Genomic DNA, 13,248 nt, shown 5'->3' with positions numbered 1-13,248 from the left:
TCAGAGCTGAGGAACTCGATCCAAATATTAATTCTGTGTGACCCCCTGAGGTACTCCACCTCAAAACACATCCCGTGTCTTACCACTTCTTACCACCCAGGTTCAGGCTGTTGTCTCTGTTCTTCTAGCAATTGCAGTAACTCCCCAGCCAGTTTCTCTGCTTCCACACTTTCCCCTCCAGAGTCTGTTTTCCACATAGCAGGTCAGAGCGAACTACTCAGAGCCTTCAGTGCCTTCCCACAACACGCTAGGATCAAACCCACAGGCCCCACTGCAGTATGGAGGCGTCCACCACTGGACCCCCAGGGGCCAACCAGTCTCACCCCTTCTCCTTCCACTCCAGTCACACCGCCCTCTTATTCTGCCTTGAGTAGTCCAAGCCTGTTTCTTCCTCTGGGCCTTGACACGTGCTTTCCTGTCTTTCTGGAATAGTCTTCCTTCATTTCTCCACATAGCCTTTGCTCAAAAGTCACTTTTTCAGAGAGGACTTTGAAAATAGACCCTGCTTCCTGCCCCACTCCTCCTCCTGCATGCCCTTATTCCTGGCTCACACTTTGTTTTGATGCTCCTCTGAGGTTTTCTCTCTCTCTTTCCACATAGCTAACGGGGTTTCCTCACAGCATGGTGGTGTCAAGCCAGTTGGATTTTGTATGTGGGAGCTGGTTTCCAAAAGGCAGCAGCCGTCCTAGCTCTGAGACAAAAGGAATAGTCTTGACTCTATTCCTTTTGAACTTTGTGACACTGGGCAAGTTATTCAATTCTCTAAGCTTAACATTCCTCATCTGTGAAATGGGTCTAATCATACATGTCTCTGAGTGTGGCTGTGAGGGTTTAAAGTGATCTGTATCTAACAGGAGACTAGAATCCCAGACCCTCAGAACCCAGAAGTTGGCAAGGCCGGGGGAGAATAACTTTTTCTATTTCTTTTCTTTCTACTTACAAGAGCTACTTACAGGAGAGGGAATCTCTGACCAGATGTGTGATCTGGGGCTGGTGTGAGAAAAGTGGCTGTTTCGAAGCTTCTGATGATTCTTTGTGTTGTTTGGGGTGGAGCCCTGAGGAGAAACCCACATTAAAAGGCCCTTTGTGGTGGTTGAAAGCGAAGCAGCATGGGGACCAGGTGAGACCCAGGGGAACTAGGGGTGCCCTGTGTAACAAAATGGCAGAGAATATCTGTTTCCCAGCCCTCGAACTCAGAAGAAAGAGGACGAGAGAAAGCTCACAATGGGAGATTAGGATCCCAGGTCCATGGAAGCCAGGGTCAGGGGGGTGCAAGAGATGCTGGCTAGCCTGGGGTGATATTCCACTTCAGTCTGCTTCCTTTCCATTATTGCTTCCATTATCACCAAGCCCTCAGAGAAGCTTTGTGCTGGTGCTGTGTGGAAGCCTAAGGAAGGGCCGTATCCACTCCTCACTGGAAAAGGACAGAGGACAGCAGTTTAGGAGGGATATGGCCATAGGAGGGAAGACATGAGCTGACAGTAGGAATTTAAGGAACATTTGTGCCCACCTTGGAAATCCTGGAAAAGAGCGTAAGTTTCTCTAATATAGTGTGTTAGGTAGGAACTCAGACTCCTTCATTGGGATGGCTGACCCCAGGAGGCTGGTGCAGTTGGAGCTGGTGATGTACACAAAGCACTTGCCCTATAGCTGACTTAACCTTAAATGGTGACTCCTTAGTCAGAGGTCAAGTAACTTGTGAAGGGCAATAAGCTTGGCATGGCAACTGGCATTCAGATCCAGGTTTGCTGTGAGTCTAAAGCCTTCTTTTTACACTATTCCATATTGCCTTCAAGGACTATGCATTTGCTACTAAGTCTTTATAGAATATTAGCTAAATGAAAGACCCAGGGGCAGGTTGCCCCCACGTTAAATAGTGACTCAGCCTAGGTTACCAGAGGCCAGGCAGGGGCATTCTTGAGACTGGCTGAGGATTGCCCAAAAACATTTCCTCTGGATTATTTTGAGGTCAAGTCTCCAGGGTTTAGTAGGGTGTAAAGTCCTTCTCTGTTCCAGCTATTTCAAAATCTTGTTTATATGCTAATTGTACCCCACCCTCAGCCGGCCTTCTATCATCTGTCAAGTAAATAGTGACTGTAATGAGAAAAGAAACCAGAAAATGCAAATGAAGAAAAACAAAGCGTGTGAGTAAGCAGGTGCCAGCTTAGCAGAATCACATAAATTCCTGCTCAGAGCCACATTGTCCCATATCTAAACTTACACCTTTATTTTTTATTGACTCTGGCATAAAAAGATTTCCTTGCATTAGTAATGGTACTGTTAATGTTTTATGGGATCTAGAAGTCATGGTCACATTGAAATCCTCCCTCAGTAGATGAAGGATTCATAGACTTATTGCAACATACACTGAATTGGAGTCAGACAGTCATGTACCCTAACCAAGGACCTGAGAACTCTTGGGGGTGTTGGCAATATTTGGCCCCCTTCCATACACTCCTCTCTACATGCTCAGAGATGCTTCAGAAGACCTTCAACCTCCTTTCTTAACAGAGACCTCAGTCTCTTCCAAGTCTTGCCTTCCTCTGCAGTCCCCACCAGGGGAGGCTGCTCGCTCTTCTACATTCCGTGCAGCACCCTCCCAGGAAACAGGCTGCTCCCAGACTCTCACCTCCACCTCCAGACCAGTGCTCACCGACCTTCATGTACAGACTCTTTTCTCTTGCATACCGTCCAGTTACATCATGTTCTTTCCTGGTCACTGATGTTACCTATTTCCCGGTGAGTTCCCTTCCTTCACTGAGGATTTCGAGATGGCTGCCAGGCAGACACCATCCTAGAATACTTTACCATTTATGAGACAACCCATCCAACAATCCAGTCTCCAAACTCCTGGACATCATTAATTCCAATATCCTTCGTTTTTCTCCTCTTCAACCAACCTTAGTTGGGCAACACTCCAACATCCCACTCTTTGATCACAATGTCCTGTCCCCACAATATCTTTCCTGTGATACTTTGACCTTATATGCACTTCCTGTCCCCTGGTTGAGTCATTTTCTCACAGTTATCTAAAACTTTATAACTCTTTTTCTCTATATAACCTTGATCCCATGGGTTTTACAGAAAGCTGAACCATTCTTTCACAAGCATCTTTGATTCCTTTCCATCCTTTATCCTTCTGTCTTATCACACATAAAATCCCAAGCTAGAACTAATGGTACTATTACTTTTACCGCCTGTGCTCTTGCACCAGAATAGGGTAATATGCTAGAAAACTAGTCATATGTGGGTTGGCATGTTGAAAAGTTCATGGTCTGCCATCTCAGCTTATTTTGTAGCTTGCCTCTCAACCTTTGGTCTTTAGTCAACTCTTTCTCTCATTTCCTTCAATGACTTTGAAATCGTATCTATTTCTTCAAGCTTCTTATCCAATCTCTGTTCCTTCACTCTCAACAGACAAACAAGAAAATCAAGGAGATTCAGCACAATTTCTACCCCTGAATACAAACTTTTCCACATTTGTCCCCACCTGGCAGACACTTTGGTTTGCCTACTCAATAGCCATGCCCACCCATTCTTTCTTGATAACAGAACCCTGGTTTAGGTATTTGGTGGCCATTTTCTTTAGGGAGGATGGGCTCTGGCCTAGCCCCAATGAATGAAACATAGTTAGTCTGACCCAACTTTAACTACTTCGTTTCCTTTGTCAGACCTCTTGCCTGACCTTCAGATCCTTCTGTTGAATGACTTGCTAGAAATCTACACCAAGATGCCTCTTAGCTCCCCGCAAACCTAATAAAGCTATTCTGAATCCGTCATCTTCCCTACCAAACTTCCTCCCTTCTGTATTTTCTAACTAGATTGGTGGTCCCACCATGTACTAATCACTTAAGTAAGACACTTGAGGACCATCCTGAATATATTCCTTTCTTCCCACTCCTTATTCAATCTACCACCGAATGTAGTTCATTTTGCCTCCCCATATCTCTCAGTCCTATTCATCCTGTCTCTTCATCCCACAACCACTCCTCCAGTTCAGGCCCCCAACTCCTCTCTCCTAACTGCAACAATGACCTCCTAATTGCTCTCCCTACCTCTGTTGTTTAGGTCTTCCAACTCATCCTCCACACAGCTGACAGAGGATTACATCTTCATAATTAAGTTTGACTATGATACGCCCTTGATTGAACTCTGTCCATAGCTCCTCAGTTTGCATTTGCAGGGTGAAGTACACATTCATTCACAGGACATCCAAGGTTCTTCATGAGCGACCCCTGCTGGCTTCTCCAGGATTATCTCCGGGCATGTGCCTCACAATTTGTTCTCCAGCAACACAAAGTTTCTTTCATTCCCTATGCATGCCATGCTATTTCTCATCTCTCTCTCTCTCTCTCTCTCTCTCTCCCCTCTCTCTCTCTCTCTCTCTCTCTCTCTCTCTCTCTCGCTCTCTCACACACACACACACACACACACACACACACCACTTTGCCAAGCTAATTCTCTAAGTTGGATGCCATTTCTTAATTCTACCACAGGACTCTGCCATTTTACCTCTGTAGTTTACCACACTGCTTTGTGGTTTCTGCTGTGTGACTGTCGAGAGCAGTCTTATTAATATCTGGGCTGCCAGTGAGCAGCCCCTAGCAGGGATTCCTGGCCCATAGTATAGATTCCTTAGTATTTGGTGAACGGATGACTGGAGATACAAGCATATCCTCTAGGAAGTTCAGTTCCCGGATCTGTGTATAGATGGAGCTCCTCTGAGACTCCAATTCAGAACCTGAAGAGTGAGCTAACAACTGCCTGCAGACACCTCTCAGACCACCTTGTCACTGTTCCCATATTTCACATCCTATTGTAATTCTTCAGTTGTTTTGTCACCCCCTTGGTGTTGGAAAGCTAAGAGGATTTCTCCATGGATCCACATGCAAGAAATAGTGAAAGCAATTTACGATTCTGGGATTATTTGCATAAAATTAACATGTACATAAATAAACCATAGTGTTTATTCTCGGGCTACGATAGAGATGGTGTTTGCTGATTTTTTTTTTTTCTAAACATCCTGTTCTCCCACTCAGTTACTGGATGAGAAAAGATCCTTCCCTCAGAGAAGGAAATTCTTAGAGCTGGAGGAGCTGAGAGGCACTGCTGACTTTGTTTCTCCCTGGATGTTACAGAGCACAGCATTACATTGGGAGTCTTTTCCAGTTTAGAAATGTTTTTCTCTCTGTGATTCCTACTCTCCCCTTCGAATCCCCTGGCCCCATTGACCCTGATAACCACTTGACACCCTCTCTACCCTCCTGAACATGTGTGGAAAATTCAGAGCAAGTTTAGTCCTGGGCAAACTGTAGAACACCTGGATTTAGATGCAGTGTCTTCATGTTTCCTCCATCCTGCAACGACAGAAGGAGGGCTCTTCCATCAGCAGATTAGTGACAGAATTTCAGAGAGGGGGGAAATATATGAGGTAGGCAGATCTTGTGTTGCTGAATGTCTTCAGGCCACTTTAGAGAAGCAATTGCCCACTTGACCTATTAATCAAAATAGGGAAGCATTTGTGTTCCAGCAATAAGTTTCAGATTCTTCAGATATTCTTTATATTCCTCAGCTTCTTCCAATCATAGAGATATCTCAAAGTAAACTGAGGGGGCGGGGTAGTGGTGATAAGATTATAAACTTGTCTCGTTATGCAAGAACTTCTAAATGCCCACTCCCTCAGGCTGAGACAGTTCTAACCTATTAGGTGGGTGCAAAAGTGATTGTGGTTTTTGCCTTTATTTTTAACCTTTTACGCCACAGTTACTTTTGGACCAACCTAATAGGAAATAAGAGTGTGTGAGGAAAAGGACAGCGTGGACACTTGCTAATAAGTGGCAGACTCTGTTCTTTCTCTTGTCACTTGCTGCAGAACATGAATTATGACCAGATCTTTCCAGACCAGGGAGGGCCTCAGGGTCACCCATATCTGTGCCCGTGCATGCTGACACATGCCACTCATCAGATGGCCTGCGTGTGACTGTGAGCTGTCCAAAAGCTCTCTCCCTACTGTTAGGGCACGGCAATGGAAAAAATCCCAAGAATGTACTGCATTGGAATCTAGGACTAGTTTCCTTAGCTGCTTGGTACAAGATGAGATTTGGAAAATGCTAGTGGAGGGGTCATGGGTGAAGGCAAGGGGTAAAGATCATTGTAGACACATGACTTTATATACTTCAAGATGGGGCAGTGGGGAATGGAGTGGGAGGTCTGAGGGACCTAGTTCCCCTCCGTCATCCTTCCTTCTTTGCCAAGAAGTACCAAAAATCTTGAAGGCACAAACATGGTGGTATATTTTGCCTAAAAAAAACATTATTCTGCTTTTGATTTTAGGTAGTCAGGATCCTTCAAATAAGATAATCTCGTATAAGTGTTCAAAATACAGCTGAGCCATAAAGTATAACCTGCCAAATCCTTCAGCGAGGAGAACCATAAGTTTTAAAATTCTCAAACTCTCCAATTCATATTACAAAGCAATCATAATTTTAATCTCAAAGTCTTTGCCAAAAACTAAAATTAAAAGAAAATCTAGGGTATTTTTATTTTAGATCGAGGTACAAGAATTCGAAATAAAATATTGGTAGGTAGACTAGTTGACAATCCAGCTGATGGAGTTCTAAAAGGGAACTGGGAAAGGAAGGGGTGAGTAGAAAGACATTAAAGAGAAGCTGTCCTCACGTCATTATTTGGACCAGAGCAGGCCCTCATGTGTTAATGATATCAAGAGACGAAAGACAAGAAGGCTGCAGAAAACTCGGACTATGTTGTCAAAATAATAGATAGTAGTGGGTAAGAGAAGGTATTTGAAAGCCACATGCTGGCCTGCCTTTGTGTCAGTGTCTACTATTCTATATGGAAATGAAAGCTGGACAAACTAGCTAAGTATAAAAATCAACTGATGGCATTTCAGAGGCAGTGTGGTACAGTGTTATTTACCAGGCGACCTGAGATCTAGTTCAGCTCAGTCACTGATTTGCTGTGAGACCTTAGAGCAGTCACTTGACTTCTTTGTGACATGACATAATTGATTTAGTTCAGCACTCCTCAAAATTTAATATGCATATGAATGACCTGAGGATTTTATTCAAATGTGGATTCAGGGGCAGGCCTGAGATTCTGCATTTCTGATAAGCGTGGGTGATGCCCGTGTAGCTGCTTTGAGTGGCAGGAATCTAGATGATCTCTATGTCTCTTCCAGTTCAATTGAACATGGTTTGATCATATGCTTCTTTACAGGCAATCAGCTAAAATCTATCGGAGTTAGAAAGATGAAGGTAGAGTGCTGGCAGAACTGCTGTAGGAAATAGAACAAATTAAGTGGTGTGGACACATCTGGAGGATGGATCTAGCAGTGAAGTTTGACTCAGTGACTCAGCGAGGCAGTTAAAATTGGAACAAATCTCAGTCCAAAGGATGTGATCAGTGAGAGGGAAGAGCCATGCAGAAAGATACCCAGGAATCTTGTGAGAGGAGAAAGTGCTTGATGAAGCAGCCCTCATATTGCAAAGAACAAAAGGGACCAGGGCACTGTAAGCCCACCTTGAGTTTTCTCAGAGTCTCCGTGGCTTCACTTGGAGGACAGACTGTCACTTACATCCCTGACACCTCTCTCATTGCATAGCTTCTCTAAAGTGCAAAGACAGACAATGGGTTCCTATGTGTACTTCACGGTGAATTCTAAAAAGCAGCTCGCATGCTGGCTGACTGATCCTTGTCCTTGGTTTATGGCCAGACACCAGGAGTGGAGGACCCACTACACACATTCAGGTTCGTCTGAGAACTGGGGAGAAGAAAGAACAGGTGGGAAGGATGCAGCAAGATGAGCACTCACCGGGCCTTCAAAACCGTTACATTTTTTCACTGGAAAGTGGCTTCACCTGAATGGCAATAACGATTTAGCAAGTCATTCAGATGAAGCAAAATTCTGTGAGGCAGGTATCGTTATCTACTGTAAAAATAGGTGACAGTCTCTATTAGGTAGGTTAAGACCATCCAGCTAGTTAGTGCTGGATTAGAACTCAGGTCTCTTCATGCCCAATCAGCGAGGTTTTTCTCTACAGTGTTTGTATCCAGCACCACAGGGATTAACCATATCGGACTGGTCCCTGAGGTATGGAAGAGAAATCAATCTGGAGTCTGACTGCACTGTGTTAGAATACTAGTCCCCCGAATGTAAGTTTGTAAAGGGCTGCCTTGCAATGCATTGTTTCCATCCTCTCCACTCCCTCCAACAAGGACACTCCTTAAGCAGCCCTCAAACACAGCAGGCCTTCCTCAGTTTACAGCTTTAGCCATTGTATCCCCCTTTTGGCCGCACGAGTAAGGGCTCTGTATTTTGTGTGTATTTGTGTTACAGACAACCTCTTCTTCTGACTGAAAATAAGAATGTTGTGATTCTCATGGGTGTGTGACCTGGGAGGACACACTTAGGACTGTTTGTTGTTGGAACTCTGGACAGGAGAGGCGTTGGGCTGCCTTATGGGGAGGGGGATCCCCTGGGATGGTTGCTTGGTCCAGTTCCAGCCCAGAGCTCACTCTCCTATGGAAGGTCAGGAAATAAGGAGTGGGGCCTGTGGACATCTGCTTGGAGAGGTATTTCCAAATTGCTCTTTCTCCTCTAGAGGTTCAGTTTCAAATTTAATTTGCCAGCTAATGACGGTAAATTATCATAATTAATTGATGAGTGCGAAAGTGGTTTGAGTGCGAAAGCACTATACATAATTTCTAGGGCAGTTAATTTCTGGTCTAACTTGGAGGACTAATCTAGGAGAGAATAATAATAATAATAATAATAATAGTTTATTTTAATGGTTTGGACTAAGGCCTTCTCTTGGTCTGGAACACTGCCTTCGGGGAACATCTCATATACTCTCTGGCTTTCCATTCAATTAAAAAATAAAGTCTCCTTTTGCCAGAGGCATCCCTGGAGGAAGGAGGCCTGTGAGAGCCCCCGTGTGTCTTTAAGGTCCAGTGGGTAAGAAAGAAAAGTAAATAAGCAGTTATCATCTGGAAGACAGTGCTGTAGGAGGGAGATATCCAGGGAGCAGTGGGGTCACGGGGGTCTGGAAAGTGTCCTGATGCAGGACGAGTGGGACCTCTTCAGGTAGATGTGGGGAATGGGGAAGTAAGAAAGTCAATCTGAGGAGAGAAACATAAATCTCTCTCTCTCCCTGTAAAGGGACTATGAATCGGGGTGCATGAGAAAAATGATACTTCTGACCTGCGGAGTGTTTAAAGGGGTGCATTAAAATTTAAACGAGGAGAGCCACCATCCTGCTAACGGGCAACTCCAGACCTTTCAGTGGCATAGCCAGATCTGCGGCTGTCAAATCAAATCAGATTTACAGTACGAGCCAAAATGTCGATGCTCAGAGCCCATCTATCTTTGGCAGGCAGAAAGTTCTCTCGTTTCCAGGAGTTTCTCTCCCCGAATATTTTTGGGCCCTTCCTCACAGATTTTGTGTGTGCACCTCCAATGATCTCTCGGTCTCCTGGGGCCAGTGGTTTCTCTTAGCCTGCGCCAGCAGCTCTGACAACTCTGTCCTTGGCTGGCCATGGACGTCGGCCAACCAGGGATGCTCTATATATGTCCAGATGGTCTGATGGCCTCTGGAACTCTCCTTTCTCTGAGTTAGTTGGGAAATGCCAGTCTCTCTGACTAGCTCTTTCAGGGGTGCTTGGTACAGCAGTGCTGCTGGACCTCGGTGGCAGAATCTCTCCTTGCCCCACAGCCCACTGTCCCAGAATGGACAGTTCACCTAGCAGGGGGTTGGTTGGGTCATGTTAGGCTCCACGACATACTTCCCTGGAACCTTTGCTTCTCCAAATCTCAGACCCCTTCCACCACCGTGTTCAGTCAAGATTTTGTTTTGCTGTTGGGCTCCATGCATATCAAGGCTGTTACTAGGCAGCTATTTTAGGGTCCTTGAATATTTCCTGGCAGTAAAGAAGTCCTCTGAACATGCTCAAGGAATCCCCAGAACTTCTTGGGGAAGGTATTGCCCAATCTTGCAAAAATGACCCAGTCAGCTATGTGTGTGGGTCAGGGAGAGGGTAGGTAGGGGTTTTATTCCAGGGCTGTGGAAATCAATAGAATTGTTCCAAACATGAAAATGTGTATCATGAAGCTCTGAATGGCTACGTACTTGGGGTCGGGAATGGTGAAATGGATACATAAACACACCAGAAGTTTGGGCGGGAACATTCAGACCTGAGTCACTGCCAGCAGCGGCAGCTCCCTTGGTTTGAGTGAGCTTGGCTCATCAGTAACATGCTATTAGAGCTTGCTGGAGAGTGTCAGCTCTTTGTGGATTATTGAAACTTGAAATACGTACTAGATAGAGGAGATGGAATGTGTGTGGGGGATGGCAGAACAAAGTATAATTGAATATGAAGTAAGAAAGTTGGGGCAGGGGATGAAAAATACTTGGGGGAAGAGGGCATTTGTCACTCCTTTCAGCCACCTACCCAACTCCTCCCCTGTCCCTCTTTATCTCCGAGACCTTCTTTATCTGGCCAGGGAGCAGTATTCTTTTCTCTGTAGAAGCTCGATAGCATTTCAGCTTTCCTGATAGCTCGACCACAGTCATAGGACTGACGATTCACAATCAGATTCAGCCAGAGTGGACTTTGACTTGAAAGCTAAGAATCTGAAAGAGCTGGGTCTACCCAAGCCCCGTCTTGGTGAGGCTAATGGCGCCTGTGGTAGCTAGACCCAACGTCCAGAGTCCATGGGGATACCGGTTCAAGCACCGGGGGCAGGCGTCCAGTAGCAGTGTGGTCAGTGGAATGAGCAGTTGCGTCTGATCCAGTAGAAGCAACAATCATATCTTCATCGAATCAGTTCTATGAGAAAATTTGGGTTGCTTTTCTTGGACGGGTGGTGTTGAAACCCGATTCTGATCCTTGGGGCCTCCATGAGCAACCCAGTATCTTTTAGTAATTCCCTTCCTGCCACAGTCACCCAGTTTGCGTCTGAGAACTTTGAGAGCTAAATAAACAGTAAGCGAAGTCATCCAACAATTTAGGTTACGAAATGTTTGAAAAGGAGGATAGAGGCGCCCACAATCCTGTCACTTTCACACACAAATAATGACCCCTCTGATCTCTTCAAGACACTTTCCCAAAGTATTTCCAAGGAGATGAGGTGTCATGGGGACAGAAAAAGTCTCCATCATCAAATGATTTTGGAAATTTGAAAGATGTTCTGCATCATTACACTGTTTTCTTTATTTCAATACTTAACTTCTCAAAACCTTTAGTATGTTAGCTCATGTTGAGAAGATTCAAGAAATAAACAATTACATGTGTTTTCCTGGAAACTCCTCAAAGATTTTGCCCCATGAGGCACACATGCGACAAAATGCTGCCTTATGCTCTTTTTGTAGATGCAAGAGACCTACATCATGGCGTTGAGTGGGCATGGGCAGTTTGGGCCCTGTGTTCCTCTCCTGTATTGTGTCATACGGACTGTAAGGACAAAGCGTTGGAAGAAAAGGAAGCTTCTCTCGTTTCGTGAACGGGAGCTCACCTAGCAGGCGACGAGGGGGGAGCTGCTGCCCTGAGCTAGCAGACCATATCATGCCCCTTGGTTTCTGTCATGTACATTCTGATAGAAGCAGGTTGTCAGGACTTGATATTAGGGCCGAGACCTCCTCATCCTGAAATTAATTTAATGTATTTGGGCATTTCCAACTCACTAAAGAGAATCTCAAACTTCTCATCCACTCCCCAAGCTTAAGGGTGAGACCATTCATGGTGATTTGACACAGAATATAAAGGAAGAGAAAAAACTTGATTTTCCTCAAAGAGAAACTGAAGGGCAACAGACCGACTGCAGCAGGGTTTGGCATGCAGTGGGCATATAGTATCCGTGTTGCTCCCAATTGTGCCCAGTGTGGAAAGAGCAGAGCTTTAAGGAGACTTAGAGGAAAGAAAAATAATGGATCATCTGTGGGGCAGTGGTGTTAAAGGAAAAAAAAAAAGAAAAACCTTTTCACTTTGTTATCTTTTTTCACCTGCTGAGGAAATATGACACTCGCTGAGAGCTACCTCCCAACTCTGCAATGTGACTCTGCTGGTTAGAACGTGGTGCTGAGAAAGGCATAGCCGTGAATCTCCATTCAAATTTATATTCAGTGGGGACGGGAACTTGTTGGTTTTTTTTTTTTCACTGCTGTATTCCTCGAATACAAAACAGTTGCACTATAAATACTTGTAGAATTAATGAATTCTGTCTCCTTGGAGAAGAACTAGTTTTCCTAGGCCTCACTGACAGAAAGAAGTTGAACCTCTAATCTCCACCAGCCTGAAACTTCTAGTTTGGTATATATATGTGTGTAGGAAAGCAATTACCATCGTATTTCTTTATGTTCCCTTTGAAAAAGTGTTATTTTTCATTCTGCATTGTCCTGTTTGGTAGGAATTCTCTCTGAATTGTCAACTTGCTGCAAACTTGCAGGTTTAGCTCTGTTTCCGGTAACATAATGGCTAGGTACCTGAAAACAAACTTCCTGCTAATAACAATGAAAGATGCGAATATAATATTTAAATCTTTTTAAAAACAGTGAAGAACTGGTAAAATACAGCAGCAAGGATTTCTCAGCTCAACATTTCACGGAGGGCGGGAATCCAGAGAAGTAAGAAAAGTTTTTACCCTGAGGGCTGTAGCTGAATCTGATAAACTTGAGCTTCAGTTTTCATAGTTTTTTAGGACAGCTGAGTGTGTGAGAGAGAGACAAAGAGAGAGAGAGAGAGCAAAGTCTAATGTCTGTCCCCAAATCCTGGAACTCCAGTGAGTTCCAGGCTAAGTATAAATGTGATCCAGAAATAAACCCAACTGCACCCCTTTCACACACAGGAGATTTCAAGGCAAGTTGCCTAAGCACCAGACAAAACAGAGTTACTGAATAATAATAATAATAATAATAATAATAATAATAACCTCTCCTTGATGATTAAAATCTTGAGCTGACCTTTGTGTGGACATATAAGTCAAATTCCTGTGACCTGGGTGGTCCAACAGATGTCAAGCCTGTGTCTCCCACCAGCATTCATGCAACAATAATAGGCTAACTTATTAGCTTGTAAGTAGGGTAAAATCGAATCTCAGATGGAAAAAGTACCTGGCAGTAAATCTAATAAAGACGTGTAAAACCTCTCAGAAGAAAATTATAAGCCTTTATCGAGAGACATCACAGAACATATAAGTTGAGAGATATTCTGTGTTCATTGACTTAAATTTGTGAG

The sequence above is a fragment of the Rhinolophus hipposideros genome, assembly GCF_964194185.1.
Source record: "Rhinolophus hipposideros genome assembly, chromosome: 19".
Classification (NCBI taxonomy): Eukaryota; Metazoa; Chordata; class Mammalia; order Chiroptera; family Rhinolophidae; genus Rhinolophus; species Rhinolophus hipposideros.
This window is presented reverse-complemented; position numbering follows the sequence as displayed.